This window comes from Myodes glareolus, chromosome 27 (genome assembly GCF_982192425.1).
Source record: "Myodes glareolus chromosome 27, mMyoGla1.1, whole genome shotgun sequence".
NCBI classification, from domain to species: Eukaryota; Metazoa; Chordata; class Mammalia; order Rodentia; family Cricetidae; genus Myodes; species Myodes glareolus.
The window spans coordinates 28,343,847-28,350,431 of NC_142052.1; positions in this window are offsets into that span (position 1 = coordinate 28,343,847).

A 6,585-nucleotide genomic window follows, 5' to 3' on the forward strand; every position below is an offset into this window, starting at 1 on the left:
TGTAACCACTAGGTGGTGCCACTAATAAATAAAAACAATGTGGTTGATCTTGGGGGCCAACCAAGAACCAACCACAGCCTTTGAGACAGACACATGTATGAAAAGTGAATATATCCAAGAATGTATGCACATGAAACAAATAATCTCACTAGTCCTCAAAATGTGACATAAAGTATATTTGTGCATATAAAGACATTTATTAAGCTGAAGAACTCTGGAAAGCAAGGGATTGAAGTAAGACAGCAAAAACTCCCAAAGGCTTGCAAATCAGCTAGTAGTCTGAAAGGACTCCATAAGAAAGCATTCTTTGAAGTACTGAAGATGATTTAAATGCAATCAGCTGAAACATGCTTGTTTATTAAACATGTGAAATTTTATATCTTTGCAAAAATTCAGCCATTGGAAAGTTAAATCATGTAGGAAATGAATCCAGGCCATTTTCATGTGTTCTCTTCCACTAATTTGAATTGTGAATATTATAGAGCTCCATGTTCATTTACCTGCAAAATAATGTTTTTGCTTCTCTTTTAAGGAGAAATACCATTTGAGTAACTATTTAAATAATATAAAACATATGCAATGTTATAAAGTATTACTACATTAATTACATATTAATAATATATTAAGACATGTATTAAAATAGTAATCGTTTAAACAGTATGCAAAGCCAAAATGAAAGAGTTACTGTCTAAGGTGCATTATTTCAGCAAAAGAAAACACTCAATTATCTATGAATATCACATTTTTGACAAACTACAATTTTTTGTCATTTAATTTCAAACAAAACAAGACAGTCTGTTTCTTACCTTCACTTTTACTTTTTGTGTAGTATGAATCATTGGCAAAAGTTCTCAAACTAACCAAATAAAGCAATTTTCTGCATCTTTACATCATAATAGCACATTTGCATCTCATCTCTATAACAATCCTTGCTTTTAAAAGCTTGATATTTTTGTTCTCCACATACCAACTAAATGAACATTTAAACAAAAAACCTTTAAAAGTGATTGCCTCAGCTACATTCATTTTTGTGTCCTTTATTTTTTGTGGCTATCTTAGATGAATTTTTTTTCTGCCCTTCATTTGTATTGCTGCAGATCTTACTTCTATCAGATTTATGCGAGTGCAATAGTGATTAAAAAGATGGGAGCAATAGGTGGGTTGACATAGCCTAAGCTGTAAATACATTTTGTTTTATGATGAACACAGTACTAACTGTGACAGTCCTTTATGAATTCCTGAGCTTTTGACCATTGTTATTGTCCTCATTCATTTTCTAATACAGTGGCCTCATGAGACACACTTTTCATTTATAAGTGAACATTTAGGTTGTTTTTTATATTTTGGCCACAATGACTATACCTGCCATAAGCAAGAGAATCCAATACTTCTTAATTCTAATTTCAATAATATGGAAAATATACTGAGGAGATTGCTGAGATCTATAGTAATTTTGTCATTTTATGAATACTCCGTATATTATGGACACATAAGCACACGGATATAAAGAAAATGTCTGGACATTACAGTTTACTGTGTCCCCTGTGGTAATGGTGCTGGCCCATGTGCATAATATATCCAAATGCATCAGAATACATACACTAACTATGTGCAATTTTACATCAACTATAACAATGCAACATGATTTTAATTGATAACTGTGGGAAATCTCAAACTACTGCTATCAGTTTATTTTTTATGACAATACATAATCTCATGCCACATTCAGATTCATTTTTAAATTCTGGAATGTGCATTCTTTTCACGGTTTGTTTTCTTATTTAAATCATACCACATGTAGAAACTTTTAGGTGAAAATAAGAATGTATTCTTTGTCACTATACTATACTATACTATACTATACTATACTATACTATACTATACTATACTGCAGTCTTCTTTCTATGTCTCTGTACATCATTTTCCAAATGTGCACTCAAGGATGTTTACAGTCCTGGGTACATGGTCTATGTCAAAACATGAATGAACAGAACCACAGTCTGTCTCATGACCTATCAAACTCCCAGAAGATCTGACAGCTCAGCCAACCTGCCCCTCCTTTTCAGAAGGCAATGTACCTTCACTTACCATGGCATGGCTTATGGTCTCCTTCACATTTCCCCCAGAGCATCATAGGAGGAGAAAATAAGAAAAATCCCAAAATCTACCTCCCTTAGAACCACCCGGCTGGGCCGCAGGATAGTATCAGCCCCTCTATTAGATGAGCAGAGATAAAAGTTTAGACTGCACAGGCCTTCCCAGCTATGGCCTTCCCATCCTAGTTAGCTGCTGCAACCTGTCACCTGACACACGCTGTTACAGCTAATGGATATAACAATGACAGCAAGATTGAACATATCTGTATATGAGGGTAAATTCTAGGAAATTCCATATTCATTGGCTCAACTAAACTTCCCACATTGTATACAGAAATCTGGCCTGACTTAACTTACATTACATGGATCAATACATGCTGGGAAATAAGAAAATTACATATTCATCTACAATCATGTCTTATTTCATAATGTTGACTCCACAACTGTTGCCTACACTGTTTCCACTATAGTCTACAGAGTAAACTATTCCACCTAATATGGTCGGAAGGCAGAAACCTTGCTCCACACACAAATCCTTCTTCTATTATTGAAATGGACTGTTGACTACATGACTGAAATTTGTAATTTTATAACTGAGTGATGATTAAGTTGCTTAATCTAATAATTTATTTGGTTTAATCATGAGGAGCACAAGGTCATTTCCCTGGGGAACAATGGAGTAGGATCAAGGCTACATGATCCAACATAAAAAATTTGGATTCAGAAACATTTTTCTACAAACTGGAGATACTGATGTTCTAGAATAAATATGCCTTCCTATGCAAAATCATTCCATAAACTTAAGTTTAATAAACAAAATCTTTGTAATAACACCATGCATCTGGAATGGTTAATTTTAAAAAGATGAGCCAGCTTGGAAAAGATTTGCAATCCACAAAAGCTGCCATCTTGAAGTCTTTTTTGGGTTTAGGCCCAAGGCTATCCTGTGAACAATTTTTTTTTTTAAATGGGAGAACCCAGGCAGTGGTGGTGCAAGTCTTTAATCCCAAACTCGAGAGGCAGGGGGATTTCTGTGACTCCATGGTCATGCTGATCTACAAGAGCTAGTTCCAGGACAGGATCTAAAACTACAGAGAAATCCTGTCATGAAAAACAAAACAAAACAAAAAAAACTAACAAACAAAGAATGGACAGGAGAAGGCATATCTAACCACTTAGGAAGATGAAGATTTACAAAGCAAAACTTTATTTTTGATCATGCATGATGTTCAGAAATTCTAAAAGCATCAAGTCTAAGTTAGGTCCTGGTCCTATCTTTTATTTCTTCTGTGTCATTAAGACTGAGGAAAAGATGAACTTATTATATCAGCCTTTCACACCTTACTGTTATTAATGATGCGTTCATGAGGATGAATAGAAGACTCAACACATAGAACACTGATGACTCATTCACAGGGCCTAGCATTGATACCCAGCACACACAACTGTCTGTACCTCCAGTCACAAGGGATTAGACACTGTCTTCTGATCACCACTGGTACCTGGGATACACTTGGTATATCCACTGGTCAAACTTCTACATCTAAATTAAATTTCACTCTTTGTGAAGATAACAGTACACAAAGAATACCTATTTAAAATATAGAGTCAAATACATACTCATCCTTTCAACATTTGCATATCTGGTTCCCTAGGAGGCCAGAAGAATGCACCAGACTTCCAGGGTCTTCAATGACAGGAAGTTCTGATCAATCATATATGGTGTTATGAATCAAATTTGGGTACCCAAAATGATAAGTCCTCTTGAGACAACTCTCCAGGTCCCACCTATGTCATTATAACGCTAAAGGTAAAGGCATCATACTGTTTCTTCTGTCTCCTAGTACTTAAAGGATATAAATGTCCTCTAGATGGTGGTCCAATGATTCAATGGACTGAATAGGAATGGAATTTCAATATTGCTTATTTTTCTTTCAACTTAAGTTTATTTCATCTAACAACTTCTAGTCCATTCATCAGTGAAATAAGGGAGAGAATTCAAGGCAGGAATTGATGCAAAGGCCATGAGAGAATGTTGCTGACTTGCTTACTTCTCAATGACTTGTCCGCTGTATTTTCTTTTTTTTTATTAAATTTATTGATTTCTACATTTCTCTCTGTTCCCCTCCCTGTCTCTCCCCCCTCATTTCAGGCCTCCCCCAGTTTACTCAGGAGACCCTGTCTTTCTCTGCTTCCAGTGTAGATTAGATCTATGCAAGTCTCTCCTAGTGTACTCATTGTTGTCTAAATTTTCTGGAATTGTGATTTGTAGGCTAGTTTTCTTTCCTTTATGTTAAAAATCACTTATGGGTAAGCACATGAGGTCATTGTCCTTCTGAATTTGGGTTACCTCACTCAAAATAATTTTTTCAGGCTCTATCCATTTTCCTGCAAAGTTCAAGATGTTATTTGTTTTTCTGCTGAGTAGTACTCCATTGTGTTAATGTACTATATTTTCCTTATCCATTCGTTGTTCGAGGAGCATTCTTAGAGGTGTCAGATGGAAATGCAGAGTTGTTTTGATTTGCATTTCTCTGATGACTAAGGATGTTGAACATTTCCTTAAGGGTCTTTCCTCTCTCTTTCTTTTTATTTTATTGATATTTATTGAGCTCTACATTTTCTCTGCTCCCCTCCCTGTCTCTCCTCTCTCCCACTTCAATCCTCCCCCAAGGTTCCCATGCTCCCAATTTACTCAGGAGGTCTTGTATTTTTCTACTTTCTACTTCTCATGTAGATTATATCTATGTAAGTCTCTCTTAGTGTCCTCTTTGTTGTCTAAGTTCTCTGGGATTGAAGTTTGTAGGCTGGATTTCTTGGTTTATGTTTAAAACCCCCTGAGTGAGTACATGTGATAATTGTCTTTCTCTGTCTGGGTTACCTCACTCAAAATAATGCTTTCTAGCTCCATCCATTTTCCTGCAAAATTGAAGCTGTCATTAATTTTTTTCTGCTGTGTAGTACTCCATTGTGTAAATGTATCACATTTTCCTTATCCATTCTTTGGTTGAGGGGCATTTAGGTTGTTTCCAGGTTCTGACTGTGACAAACAATGCTGCTATGAACATAGTTGAGCACATGCCCTTGTGGCACGATTGAGCATCCTTTGGATATATACCCAAAAGTGGTATTGCTGGGTCTTGAGGAGGGGTGTTTTCTAATTTTCTGAGAAATGCCATATCCAAAGGGGCTGTACCAATTTGCACTCCCAGAAGCAATGGAGAAGTGTTCCCTTTACCCAACACCCTTTCCAGCATAAGCTGTCCTCAGTGTTTTTGATCTTGGCCATTCTTACAGGTGTTAAGATGGAATCTCAGAGTTGTTTTGATTTGCATTTCTCTGCTGACTAAGGAGGTTGAACATTTCCTTAAGTGTCTTTCAGCCATTTTAGATTCCTCTGTTGAGTGTTATCTGTTTAGGTCTGTACTTAATTTTTTGTTGGATCATATGATCTTTTGGTGTCCGATTTCTTGAGTTCTTTGTATATTTTGGAGATCAGACCTCCGTGTGATGTGGGATTAGTGAAGATCTTTTACCAATCTGTAGGCTGTCGTTTTATTTTACTGACTGTGTCCTTTGCTTTACAGAAATTTCTCAGTTTCAGGGGGACCCATTTATTAATTGTTTTGCACAGTGTCTTTGATATTGGGTTATATTTAGGAAGTGGTCTCTTGTACCAATGAGTTCAAGTGTACTCCCCAATTTCTCTTCTATAAGGTTCAGCATGATTAGATTTATGTTGAAGTCTTTGATCCATTTGGACTTGAGTTTTGTGCATGGCGATAGATATAGTTCTATTTCAATTCTTATACATGTTGATGTCCAGTTATGCCAGCACCATTTGTTAAATATGCTTTCTTTTTTCCACTTGATATTTTTTGCTTCTTTGTCAAAAATCAGGTGTTTAAAAGTGTATGGATTAATATCTGGTTCTTCTATTCAGTTCCATTGGTCCTCCTGTCTGTTCTTATTCCGGGCTGTTTTCAGTACTGTAGCTCTGTAGTAGAATTTGATGTCAGGGATTGTGATGCCTTCAGAAGTTCTTTTTTGTACAGGATTGTTTTGACTATACTGGGTTTTTTGCTTTTCCATATGAAGTTGATATCATAGTACTCTTTAAGTGAGTAAAGATAAAAAAGGTTGGTTGAAATCAATCTGAGTCCAGCCAGATTTTTTTTTAGGAAAAGTTCATAAGTTGAGATAGGCTTTTTCTTTTTGAATTTTTGACACAGGCTATGTCCACATAGCTATAGATGCCAGGAATTTATTATGAGGAACAAGCTGTTCTCACTGAGATTGGTCTCACCCACACTCCCATGTGCTGTGATTATAGCCATGCACCTCTAAGTACAGCTGAATATGTGTTTTTAAAGGACTTATCATTGAATCAGAGAAAGAATAAGTGTTAAAAAGGAGCATCATTGTTTTGGAGAATAGAAATATTTCCTTAAATTTTATAATTAAAATGGCCAAACCATTTCATGTGTTC